This window comes from Staurois parvus, unplaced genomic scaffold, assembly GCF_062004578.1.
Source record: "Staurois parvus isolate SC_StPar_1 unplaced genomic scaffold, SC_StPar_1.0 ptg003838l, whole genome shotgun sequence".
Classification (NCBI taxonomy): Eukaryota; Metazoa; Chordata; class Amphibia; order Anura; family Ranidae; genus Staurois; species Staurois parvus.
The window spans coordinates 35,788-48,689 of record NW_028321633.1 but is presented as its reverse complement, the minus strand read 5'-3'; the positions used below and the strand labels follow the sequence as shown (position 1 = coordinate 48,689).

Here is a 12,902-nt window from a genome sequence, read left to right as displayed (position 1 = left end):
CAGTGCTCATTACACTGCAAGGTCTCTTCCCTCCCTGCTAGTCCCCGGGTACGGTGCCGGAGACAGGCAGGGAGGGGAGGAGGAGATATAGAGTGCAATGTTAAAAATATTAAACGTTTAATTCGCCATAAAGTCCCTTTTTTTTTTTTTTTTTTTTTTTTAAAAGCCCCAGACAGTCCATAAAGCACCTCAGATTTAAATAGTGTTTTGGTTAAAATATATTTATTTTTTAGTCAGGACAAGTAGACCTGGAGACCGATTTAGTCCCTGAACAAGTAGTTTTTTCAAAAATTTCCACACCCGTTTCTGCCCAGGTACGGGCAGACAGCTTATTGTGAGCCTGCTGGAACCTGGCATTGCACCCACAATCTGATGATCACAGGTGCAATACTTTACAGAATGCAATGTAAAATAATAATAAATGCACATTTTTGGTGCTTGCAAAAAACACGTGCATTTATTATTTTTTTTTTTTTACAATAGGTGAACTTATCCTTTAAACTTGCAGGTTTCTGAGTGTAGACTTCGATCCTTCTTTAAATTGTAATGTAAAATAAATGCACCCAAATACATCCTAAAGACAATGGAAATATGAAAACTGTTCATAAGAAGTCAAGTGTTTGGAATTTTAAATCAAACTGATTGTATTCCTGTCCATGGTAGAATATGAGGGCAGTGCTGGGGTTGATGCTCTTCCAGATAACTAATATGTTTATTTTTGTTGTCAAAGTGAAAACGGAATGACTGTAAAGAGAAAGTTCTCTGGAGCAATTGTCGTCCCCAAGAATCTGTCCAAGGGAACGTCTGACTTGCTGGTGCTTTTCACGCTGGACCACAACTAGGATGTGTTCAAGGTAAGTTTGTTGATGTGTTTGGATCGTGGTGTACCGGTGTCCTGACTGCAAGTGTTGTGGATTTATTCTGTGACTCAATAGCTAGTGCAGTAACCACCCCAACAAAATGTTATTGAATGACAGATTCTCTGATTATTATTATTATTATACAGGATTTATATAGTGCCAACAGTTTGCGCAGCGCTATACAAAATGAAGGTTGACATTACAGTTACAATACAATTTGTAACTGTAATGACAACAGTACAAATTGTACTGATAATCAGAGAGTGAATTAGGAGCATTGTGGCATCATTTTGTTAATAAGGGGCGTATTCTGGAGATGTTGCGGAGGTTGAGGCGGCATGATTTGGACAGGGATTGGATGTGGGCCTGACAGGATATTTCAGAATCCAGGGTTACCCCTAGCACTTTGGCATTCAGGGATGGGTTGATAGTGGTGCTATTGATCCTGACTGAGAAATGGTTTTGGATAGGTTGAGTTTTAGGAAGTGGTGTGACATCCAGTCTGATTTGTCTCTGATATGTCTGTTAGTAAATCGTTAATACGTGAGGGAATTGAGGTGGTGAGCTGAGGAGTAGAGAGGTAGATTTGTGTGTCATCAGCATAGACATGGTATTGGAAACCATGGGAAGCTATCAGCTGACCCAAGGAAGAAGTGTAGATCGAGATTAGGAGAGGTCCAAGGACAGAACCTTGGGGGACCCCGACAGTGAGAGGAGTAGGAGAGGAGAAAGTATAGTTGTAAGTGACACTGAAGGTGCGGTGAGATAGGTAAGATTTGAACCAACGGAGAGTACAGTCACCAAGACCAAGTAAATAGAGTTTTTTTGAGGAGGAGGGGGTGGCCAACTGTGTCAAAGGCAGCACAGAGGTCCTAGAGCAAGAGTACGGAATAGTGACCATTGGTTTTCGCGGTTAGTAAGTCGTTTGTGAGTTTTAGGAGAGCAGTTTCTGTGGAGTGTTGTGGGTGAAATCCAGACTGAAGGGGAACGAGAAGGTTATTCTCAATAAGGTGGCAGCTCAGCTGGTTGTAGACTAGACATTCAAGGAGTTTGGAGGCAAAAGGGAGTAAGCAGATGGGTCTTAGGTTGCTAAGATTGCTGGGGTTCAGTGAGGCCTTTTTAAGTATGGGGGCGACTAGCACATGTTTTAGAGAGTTGGGGAAGATGCCAGTAGAAAGGGAGAGACTGACGATACGAGTTAAAGAGTGAAGAATAGAGCCAGAGGATGACCGAAGTATTTGCAAGGGAACAGGGTCCAGGGGGCAGGTGGTTAGGTAGGCTTTAGAAACGTTTACCAACCTCCTCTATAGTAGCTGGGTTAACCAAGGGAAGTATAGATTGTGCAGGTAGACAAGGAGTGTAGGGTGAGGGAGATATCTGTACAGTAGAGATCTCGTCACTAATTGTATCAATCTTATTTTTGAAGTGATTAGCGATCTCCTGGGCAGTGAGTGAGTTAGCGGCTGGAGGTAAAGGATGAAGTAGAGTTAAATGGAGAAAAGAGTTGATGGGGATTGCGTGAGAGGGTGTTAATGAGAGTGATAAAATAGGTCTGTTTGGCAGTGTGGAGACAGGAATTGTATTTTTGAAAGGCAGATTTATATTGATTGAAGTCTTGCTGGGGCTTAGTCGTATGCCATAAACGCTCAAGAGCATGGCTACATTTTTTGAGGCATCTGGTATTGTCTTTTTGCCAGGGCTGTAGCGGTTAGGGCCTAGGTCTGTGTGTAGTGAGGGGGGCCAATGTGTCCACAGTGGATGACAGTGAACTGTTGTAGACAGAAGTGGCCAGGTTGGGACAGGACAGGGCTGAGATTTTGTCATAGAGACAATCTGTTGCCGAAAAAAAGAAGAGAAGGGTTAAGATAACGAAGGTTTCTACCGGTAACTGGTAGTTGGAAGCCAAGGAGAGAGTGAGGCTAATAACGGAGTGATCAGAGATCGGAAAAAAGTTGGTGAGGTTGCAAAGAGTGCTGTCAGGAATGGACTTGCCAATAGTGGTGGGACTCACCTGCCTTGTGGGCTGCAGTACCAGGGCTGGCCAGCGGGTGCTCTCAACAACCAGAGGTTCACTTCGGCAATTAGCCATCACCTGGGGCTGATTGCAGGTGGTGTATTTAAGGGATGGCCCCTGTATCTTGTAACCTGCATTCCTGTTCCTGTTTCTGCCTGACTTGTTGCCGACCCTGCCTAATCCTGACTTCTGCTGACTTCTCCTGTTTGATCCCTGGCTTGTGACCCTGACCATTCTCTGCCTGACCCCCTGTACCTACCTGTCCGTTAGTTGCTGTACCCGGCTCGTGACCTGACTACTCTCCGCCTGCTCCTCCTGTACCTACCTGCCCGATAGTTATCGACACGGCCTGCCTGGCTACGTTGTGCTCTATATGTGTATGTACCTGTGTATCTATATCAGTTTAGGTTTGGGTTTGTTTTACCTTGTTGTATGAATTTGTGTTAGCTTGGTGTTTGGTGCACTGCGTTTATATTTGTATTGTTAGTCTTAATAAATTGTCTTATTTATACCATATCTGAAGCCTGCGTTTCCCTGTGTCAGTCCACACACTTCTGGTCACACCCGCATCCCTGACAAGTGCATAGGTAGGAGAATACAAGGTTGAGGCAGTTCCCATTAGAGTGAGTAGAAGCATGTGTCCATTGTTTTAGTCAATAGAAGTGGTTAGGCTCAGAAGTTTAGAGGTAGCAGGAGTTTTAAGATAAGCAGGGATGTTTAAGTCACCAAGAATGATTGTGGGAATTTGAGAAGAGAAAAAGTAAGGCAGCCAGGCAGAGAAGTCAACAAGGAAGCGTGATACCGGTTCAGGAGGCTGATAGATCACAGCAATTCTTAAAGAAATTGGAGAGAATAGACGTATACAGTGAACTTCAAATGAGGAGAGGGAGGTCCTGAAAAGTGCTTTGAGGGGATAGGAGGATTCCAACTCCACCTCCTTTCCATCCACTAGACCTGTAAGAGTGAGTCCAGAGGAGACCACCATGGGAAAGGGCAGCAGGAGAGGGAAAGTCAGATTCATGAAGCCAGGTTTCTGTAGTTGAAGGAAAACCGAGGGCTGGGCCCACAGATTCAGAGGGTACACGATGCCACAATTACGTTTACTGAAGAGTTATAGTGATCATGTAGTTGAGCATACGTAAACAGAATGATAACAGCGCATAACCATACAGTAAGAATAATACTGTCTAACACTAACCCCGTACTTGCGGACTTTTCCCCAATGTCCAGAAAGCAGCCTGGCTGCGCCTGAATGTTCCTGAGCAAGATATAACGTTGGGGTGCACCCTAAGTATTGCGCAATACTATTTGTAATCCAAAGGAAAGTGGAGTATGTCTCTTGTAACTTTCTGGTATATATAAAATGTCACTGACCACGTGTGGTGCGATGTGCTGCGGCAAAGCCGCACTTACGGTTCCCTGCCAGGCTCTTGGTGTTTTCTCCTGACCCACTCCGGAACCAGACCACACAGTCACTTGTTTCCTGGCCTCGTTGTGGATCTTCCTTAGGTGCCCTTGCCAGATTCCACTGTGAGCCGTAAATCCTCTTCCAGGCCCCACACAGATTCTCCAGACGTCCTCAGCATCCAAAAGCCAGACCCAGACTCCACTTCCTCCTCAGAGTTTGTGATGCAGTAAGTCATTTCTTAATTGCAGCCTCAAACCTGCATTTACAGTTCACTATGACCCTTCTGAGGGTCCTACTCGGCCCCTAAATTAGTATTCATGAAACTTTATAGGGTAAATAAGCATTTATCTTGTCTTAGCAAAAGTCACTACAAAATCGATTCTTGTACTTTGCTGCCATCTACTGACCAAAGAGCATATTACAGGCACAATATAGTTTAACATTAGATGTCAGTATTCATCCATGCGTCACACCCTTACATAGTTGCAAGTAGGTTAAAGGAGTTAGTGATTCAAAGGTCATGGACAGAAGTGAGTTTGTTACAGACAGAGCAGACATTCCAAAGGGCACAGGAAAAGGGGAGACTGGTTCTAGAAAGAAGAGGAATAGTAACCAGATTGTGTGGATTGCGGCCGCAGTTCGAGGATAAGGTGTGTTGGTCAAATGAGAAAGATGGTGGCCCAGGATTTGGGAAATGTCTCCCAGATGTTAGGAGATGCAGAAGGGTGAGAGAGGTAATATGGGAGTGTGACTTATATGGAGGGACAGGTCCCAGTGTCCTGGAGGTTTTATTAGGATGTGAGTTCAGAATTAGCAGGAGTTGATGAGTACAGTAATAAGGTGAAGGTAGTAGTGAGGGTGATATATATGAGTTGTGGGGTGGAGAAGAGGGGTGTAGGAGAGAGAGTTTGAAGAGAGAGGATACAACTGTGAGAAGGAGGAGTAGGGAGTGCATGTTACAGAGTGGTGAGATGAAGAAGCAGACTGGGTAAGAGATGAAAGAGTGGAAGAGGAAACAGGTCACCTGTAGTCTGTTTAGTATTTGAAGTCGTCTGCTGTGGTTTTGCTGAAGTGCAGAGCCAAAGTGCAATGCTCAATACTTAATCCAAGATGATAGTTGCCAATGCTACCCATGGCTGTGCTGCCTCTGGCTGTGCCTCCCCTAAGGAAGGTCTAAATTTTTACTGAGTTGGGTGGGGGTATTGCCAATTAATCAATGAGGAATGCATAGGAGAGACACATGGCTAGCAGGGCAAATTTCTCACACCAAAGGAGGACAAAAAGACTGCAGGAGGGCAGAGTTGTAAAGATTAGGATCAACTCATAAATTTGGGTAAGACAATAAGAGCAAAATAAACACCACAGTAATATGGACAGAGTTAGAGCTCGTTCACACTTGACTTATCTCTAACTCTTGCCAAACGCTCCTATAGTGTTTGACAGGCATTTGGGAAGCGTTTTTGAGGCATTTACCAAGCATTAAAACCGCACCACAAACACCTATAATGAAGTTTAATGGTATTAATGCTCCACAAACGCCCAGGCGTTTGAGGAGCGTCACCATAGACTTGAATGGGAGGTTTCAACTCCTCCTGACTCAACATGAGGCGTCAGTTTTGCGGCGACGCAACGCTTCAGTGTGAACAGCACTGTGTGCTGCCATGTGCAGAATATTCATAGGTGTTTGAGAAACGTTAAAAACACTTCCCAAACGCCTGTCTGACGCCTGCTGACAAAGCTAGTGTGAACGTAGCCGTAAAGATTTGGGAAGCAGTAAGAATTACCAAGAACATTGATAGCCATGAATCGGCTTCAGTTAGAGGTGGATTTTAAAAGCAGTATAGATTACCATATAGCAGTGCAGGGTGAATTCGCATTCATACATGGCATGGGCGATAGTACAGATGGATATTGCTTGCAGACATTTACCATATAGCAGTGCAGGGTGAATTCGCATTCATACATGGCATGGGCGATAGTACAGATGGATATTGCTTGCAGACATTTACCATATTGCAGTGCAGGGTGAATTCGCATTCATACATGGCATGGGCGATGATACTTCTATTTTGCTCCTGACTAAAAATAAGCAGTGGCTGTAGGGCCAGTTATTGGGGAGGGTGGGGAAATAACAGGGATTGTCAGTGTTTCAGGGTTAAAACCCTGCAAAAGGATTGTGGTGCAGAATTCCAATGGGTTACATTTAAGAAGACTTAATTGGGAGAATCCTGTCATTTCCAGTTGCTTTATGATGTTGAGTGAGTGTGCCCTGATCTCCCAACCTACAGTCAGTTGGGCAGGTTAGAAGTCCCAGTTGTTAAGTCTTTACCTGCTCAAATATTACTTTATCCTGTGAATTGTTGAACACATTTAAGTGCTTTCCAATTCGTCCATCACTACTCCCTAGACCAGTGGTCTCCAAACTGCTGCTCGAGGGCCATATCCAGTCCTTTACTTGCCTTTATCTAGCCCTTTGGACTTCCAAATTATTATGCAAATGATATTTTTCTCATTTACCTAAATAATTGATGTAAATAACAGTCGGCATAATTCTCATGTTATCAACTATTAAGAGTACAATTCAAATTTGATTGAACAAACCTCCTAATGATAACAGGATTTTTTTGAAACCTAAAACACTTACAATGCGCTGTTCCAAATTATTCCGCACAGTAAGTTTCAAAACACTTTATAGGTTGTAAAGAACTGAAAATTGTAGTTTCTTGTGTTTGCAGCATATTTACTGAAATCAAAAGCTATTTCAATCAAACTTTTAACAACATTTTAACAGGTCACGTTACATTTTAACATGGGACCCTTTATTTGATAGCAGCTTTACAAGTCTTGCATCCATTGAACTTGTGAGTTTTTGGACAGTTTCTGCTTGAATTTGTTTGCAAGATGTCAGAATAGCCTCCCAGAGCTACTGTTTGGATGTAAACTGCCTCCCACCCTCATAGATCTTTTGCTTGAGGATGCTCCAAAGGTTCTCTTTTACAAAAAGCTTTATTGAAAAATAAGCAAAGATGAACAGACAATCGTAACAAAAATTCAATGACCAACATTTACATAGTACAATAAATGAAGGGAAGCTGGTGCAAGGCATGCATCAATAAAGGCAAAATCGGAAAAGTTTACATAGGTGCCCGGAGGGAGGGGATGGGGAGGGAGGTTGGGAGAGAACGGGCAACAGACCTTTGTGGGCAATGATAATGTAAACTCCAAAGGGAAGTATTGCTATATCAACATTATAATAAACAGGAAAGGCCCGAGAAAAGGCCGCATCAAAAAACAGCACATATTCATGACCTAGAATTTAAAAAGAAATCTAGATTGCATAAATAGCCTTACGAATGCAGCGTAGAGAACAGGAGGTACAATCCGTAAATTATGTTTAAGAGCAGAGTAAACAGAAGAGTAGAAAAAGACAAATAGTAGAGAGACATGGACAACACACACAGACACACAAAAAAAAAAAAAAAAAAGGGGGGAGAGGGAGGGGCCCTGGGGGGATCACAGCAGAATCCATCCTCATATCGATAGAAGGGACTGGTCGAATCTCGAGGGCTGGGCTACGTCCAGCCAGGGACGCCATATCTGCAGAAATTTTGTATGGGTATCCAATAATATGGCCGTCAGTTTTTCATTGACCATTATGAAGTTCATCCGGTTTTTGACAGCCTCAAAGCTAAGAACAGGAGTCTTCCAAGCCCTCGCAATCGTCAACTTAGTTGCCATAAATAAATGTGATGCCAGTTGCCGTTCAGAGCGGAGAAGGCCCTCTGGTGGTTTAAATAGAAGCGCTTCATATGGATTACGCTTAATGTCTGTATGAAGAATAGTGCGGAGGAGGGCATACACCCTAATCCACAACCTGCTTACCTTAGGACAAGTCCACCAGATATGTGCCATGGTACCTAATTGCTGACATCCCCGAAAACAAACCGGGGAATAGGTAGGAATAAAACTAGCTAGACGGGCAGGCGTATAATACCATCGGTATAGAATTTTGTAGGCATTCTCAAGAATAATAACATTCCTGGAACACTTAGATAATGTTTGGGTCATGAGCTGCCAGTCTTGTTGATCCAGGGTTCCCCCTAATTCCGACTGCCAACGCTGATGGTAGGAACGAACCGGAGGGGTTCTATATGACATAATGGAAGAATAAATCAGGGAGATCAGACCTGGAGCATGAGGTCTATGTCTACACTGGCTTTCAAAAGGGGATAAACGGTAAGGTCCTGGATGCGTACGTATTAGAGTATGAATAAAGTGACGAAGTTGAAGATAACCAAAATGTTCTCGGAGGGGAATGTTATAAGAAGAACGCAAAGTGTCAAAGGTAATTATTCTGGTGGGGGATAGGAGTGAATGAATATCATAAAAACCATGTGTCTGCCACCAGACAAACTGTCTAGGGTTATCCTTACCCGGAGGGAATAATGGGTTATGCAATAGACGTAGCAGAGGCAGATGAGGAGAGATAAGGCCAGCGGAGTATTTTATAGAATCCCAAAGACGAAGCGAAAGTGTCAGCGTTGGGCTAAGATTAGATGGACGCTGAGCATTAGGGAGCCAGGGCAAGGAGGGGAGCGGTATCGGGTGAGAGTCCATCATATCTACTACAGCCCACAGGGGGAAATGGTGAGAAGCATGAATATGAGCTAAAGGGGCAATGTTAGCCGCCAAATAATAGGACTGGAGATTTGGAACAGATAACCCGCCCGCATTCCGCCGCGCAAATAAAATGTGCTTGCTAATTCTAGGTCGAGAGGAGCCCCAAATAAAGGACAAAAGTTTTCGCTGATGTATACGCAATATATGCGAAGGTACTGAAACTGGCAGAACACGAAATAGGTATAATAGTTTAGGAAGGTAGGTCATACGGATTGCATTAATTCTGCCAAACCATGATAACGGGAAATGGGACCAAGAGGACAAAAGCTCAGTCAACTCATGAAAAACAGTGGGAAAGTTAGCCTGATACAGTCCATCATATGTCGGGGTAAGCTTAATTCCTAGATATGGTAAGGCCGAAAGCCATTGGAAGGGGAACGTTTGCTTCAAAGTAGTCAGAAGTGATGGTGGGAGGGTAACTGACATAGCTCTTGATTTAGCTGGATTGACGTGTAAACCTGAGAGGGTGGCAAAAGAATCAAGAACTGCTAGTAAATTAGGCAAAGTAATCCCCGGATTCGAGATTGACAATAATATGTCATCCGCAAACAACGATAATTTATGTTGGGAGCCCGCCACATCGATTCCCTTAATATCAGGATGTACACTGATTGCTTCTGCCAACGGTTCCAGGGCTAAGATAAAAAGTAAAGGGGAAAGCGGGCAGCCCTGCCTAGTACCTCTAGCAACCGAGAACGTAGAAGACTCAAATCCGTAGTATCTAAGCTTCGCTTGAGGGGATGTATATAGTGAAGAGATCCATCGCAAGAAGGAAGGACCGAAGCCAAAACGATGGAGGACCGACAGGAGATACGGCCAGGATAAAGTGTCAAAAGCCTTGTTGATGTCCAAGGATAAGAGCATCATATCGATTTTACGAGTATGGGCCAAATGTTGCAATTGTAAAATACGTCTAATGGCATCTCCGGCCTGCCTATGGGGAACAAATCCCACCTGATCCTTTTTAATCAGACGAGAAAGGAAGGAATTCAATCGAGTAGCCAAAATCTTAGTAAGAATCTTCATATCGATATTGGTAAGAGAGATAGGCCTATAATTAGCCCAGGAAGAATGATCTCGGTCCGGTTTAGGGATCATAACTACATTAGCAGTTAAAGAGTCCGGGGAAAAATTTGAACCTCCCTTCACCGCATTAAACATAGCGGCAAGGTGGGGAGCGAGCACATCAGCCAATTTCTTATAATATAGTGCCGTGTATCCATCAGGACCTGGGCGTTTGCCTGTTTTCAGTTCCGCTATACATTGCAAAACTTCAGATACTTGGATATTGCGATCCATCAGATCCTTATGGGCCGGTGTTAAAGTAGGTAATGACAAACTAGATAAGAAGTCAGAAATAGACTGAGGGTCAGCCCGGGTGGGATCAGAGTAAAGTTTAGCTAGTCTGTGCCGGAACTCCTCTAAAACCGTTACTGGGTTGCTCGTAAGGGTATTGTGACGAGTACGTAAAGATATCGGTTTAGGGTGTTGCGCAAAAGAACGCAATCTACGGGCCAACATAGAGTCTGGTTTGTTAGCTTTGCAATACCACTTCTGGCGAGTCCAACGTAAGGAGCGCTCAGCCTCATCTGTTAAACACAGATCCAACTCCAAAGGTTCTCAATAGGATTGAGGTCAGGGGAGGATGGAGGCCACACCATGTCTTTCTCTCCTTTTATCCCCATAGCAGCCATTGATGCAGAGGTATTCTTTGCAGCATGAGATGGTGCATTGTCATGCATGAAGATGATTTTATTACGGAAAGCATAGTTCTTCCTTCTGTACCAGGGAAGAAAGTGGTCAGTCATAAACTCCACATACTTTGCAGAGGTCATTTTTACACCTTCGGGGACCCTAAAGGCGCCGACTAGCTCTGTTCCCATGATTCCGGCCCAAAACATGACTCCACCACCGCCTTGCTGACGTCGCAGCCTTGTTGGAACAGGGTGGCCGTCCACCAACCATCCACTACTCCATCCATTTGGACCATCCAGGGTTGCACGACACTCATCAGTGAACAGGACTGTTTGAAAATTAGTCTTCATGCATTTTTCTGCCCAATGCAGCTGTTTCTGCTTGTGAGCATTGGTTAGTGGTGGCCGAATAGAAGGTTTATGCACAGTTGCAAGACTCTGGAGGACTCTACACCTTGTTGTCCGTGGGACTCCAGAGGCACAAGCAGCTTCAAATATCTGTTTGCTGCTATGTAATGGTATTTTAGCAGCTGCTCTCTTGATCCGATGCATGGATCTGGCAGAAATCTTCCTCAATGTGCCTTTATCTGCACGAACCCGTCTGTGCTCTGAATCAGCCACAAATCTCTTAATAGTGCGATGATCACGCTTAAGTTTTCGTGAAATATCGAATGTTTTGATACCTTGTCCAAGGCATTGAACTATTTCACTCTTTTTGGCAGCAGAGAGATCCTTTTTCTTCCCCATATTGCTTGAAAACGGTGCTCTGCTTAATAATGTGGAACGCCCTCCTTCAGTAGTGTTTCCTTAAATTGGGCTCACCTGCTAATCTAATTATCACAGGTGTCCGAGATTGTGTTCAGTGATCAAAAGAGCCCTGACACACAATGCCATCCATGAGTTAAACTGAAAAACAAAATATTTAATCTTTGTGACACTTAAATAGAATTTGCATAATAATTTGGAACAGGGTGTATTCCTCCCTCTGACCAACAATGAGGTATTATTCCTCCCATCAGTGATGGACTATTCCTTTCACTGACACCAGCTATGTTTTTTGTGTTAAGTGTTAAGCTAAGTGTTTTTTTTTTTTGTTTTTTTTTTTTTAGATTCCTGGAAGTTTGCAGGAATGGTCAGTGATAAGCTGGTGGTTACTCGGCAGGGAAGAGACCCAGACAGACACAGGTGGATATACCGTATTTTTTGCTCCATAAGATGCACCTAGGTTTTAGAGGAGGAAAACAAGAAAAAAAATATTTTGACCCAATGGACTGCAGACATAATACAGGAGATGACCAGAGACTGCGGACATACTACAGGAGATGACCAGAGACTGCGGACATAGTACAGGAGATGACCAGAGACTGCGGACAAACTACAGGAGATGACCGGAGACTGCAGACACAGTACAGGAGATGACCAGAGACTGCAGACACAGTACAGGAGATGACCAGAGACTGCGAACACAGTAGAGGGGATGAGCAGAGACTGCGGTCACAGTACAGGGGATGAGCAGAGACTGCGGTCACAGTACAGGGGATGAGCAGAGACTGCGGTCACAGTACAGGGGATGAGCAGAGACTGCGGTCACAGTACAGGGGATGAGCAGAGACTGCGGTCACAGTACAGGGGATGAGCAGAGACTGCGGTCACAGTACAGGGGATGAGCAGAGACTGCGGTCACAGTACAGGGGATGAGCAGAGACTGCGGTCACAGTACAGGGGATGAGCAGAGACTGCGGTCACAGTACAGGGGATGAGCAGAGACTGCGGTCACAGTACAGGGGATGAGCAGAGACTGCTGACACAGTACAGGGGATGAGCAGAGACTGGTGACACAGTACAGGGGATGAGCAGAGACTGCGGACACAGTACAGGGGATGAGCAGAGACTGCGGACCTTTGGGGAGGGAGGGGTAGCAGGTACCCACTCCCACTTGCACTGAGTTGTCCTCCCTCCCCGTCTTCTGGGACACTGACAGGTCCCAGAAGACTGCTGGACCACTCACAGAGAGCAACACTTCTCATGCATGCGCAGTGGGCACCCGGCTGTCACAGCCTGGTGCCCACACTAAAGATGCCGGTGCTGGGAGAGAAGACTGTAGAGCTCTGGACCGAGGAACAGGTAAGGGCTCTGCTGCAGAGAAGAGCCGAGTGGCCGGCCAGGTATTCTGACACGGCGGCAGCAGGAATACCAGACCGGCTGCTCCATATTCGCTCCATAAGATGCACAGACATTTTTCTCCA

The 12,902-nt window shown here is 44.7% G+C and overlaps 1 long non-coding RNA gene across 2 annotated transcripts in view; it reads left to right on the top strand.

The window, feature by feature from the left end:
- LOC149427358 (uncharacterized) overlaps positions 1 to 12,902 on the top strand; it is a 31,549-nt gene that overhangs the window by 17,630 nt on the left and 1,017 nt on the right. For both annotated transcript variants that reach the window (XR_016311318.1, XR_016311319.1), the window contains exon 6: positions 731 to 854. This is a non-coding gene — a long non-coding RNA (uncharacterized LOC149427358). The remainder of the gene's footprint in view (positions 1 to 730; positions 855 to 12,902) is intronic.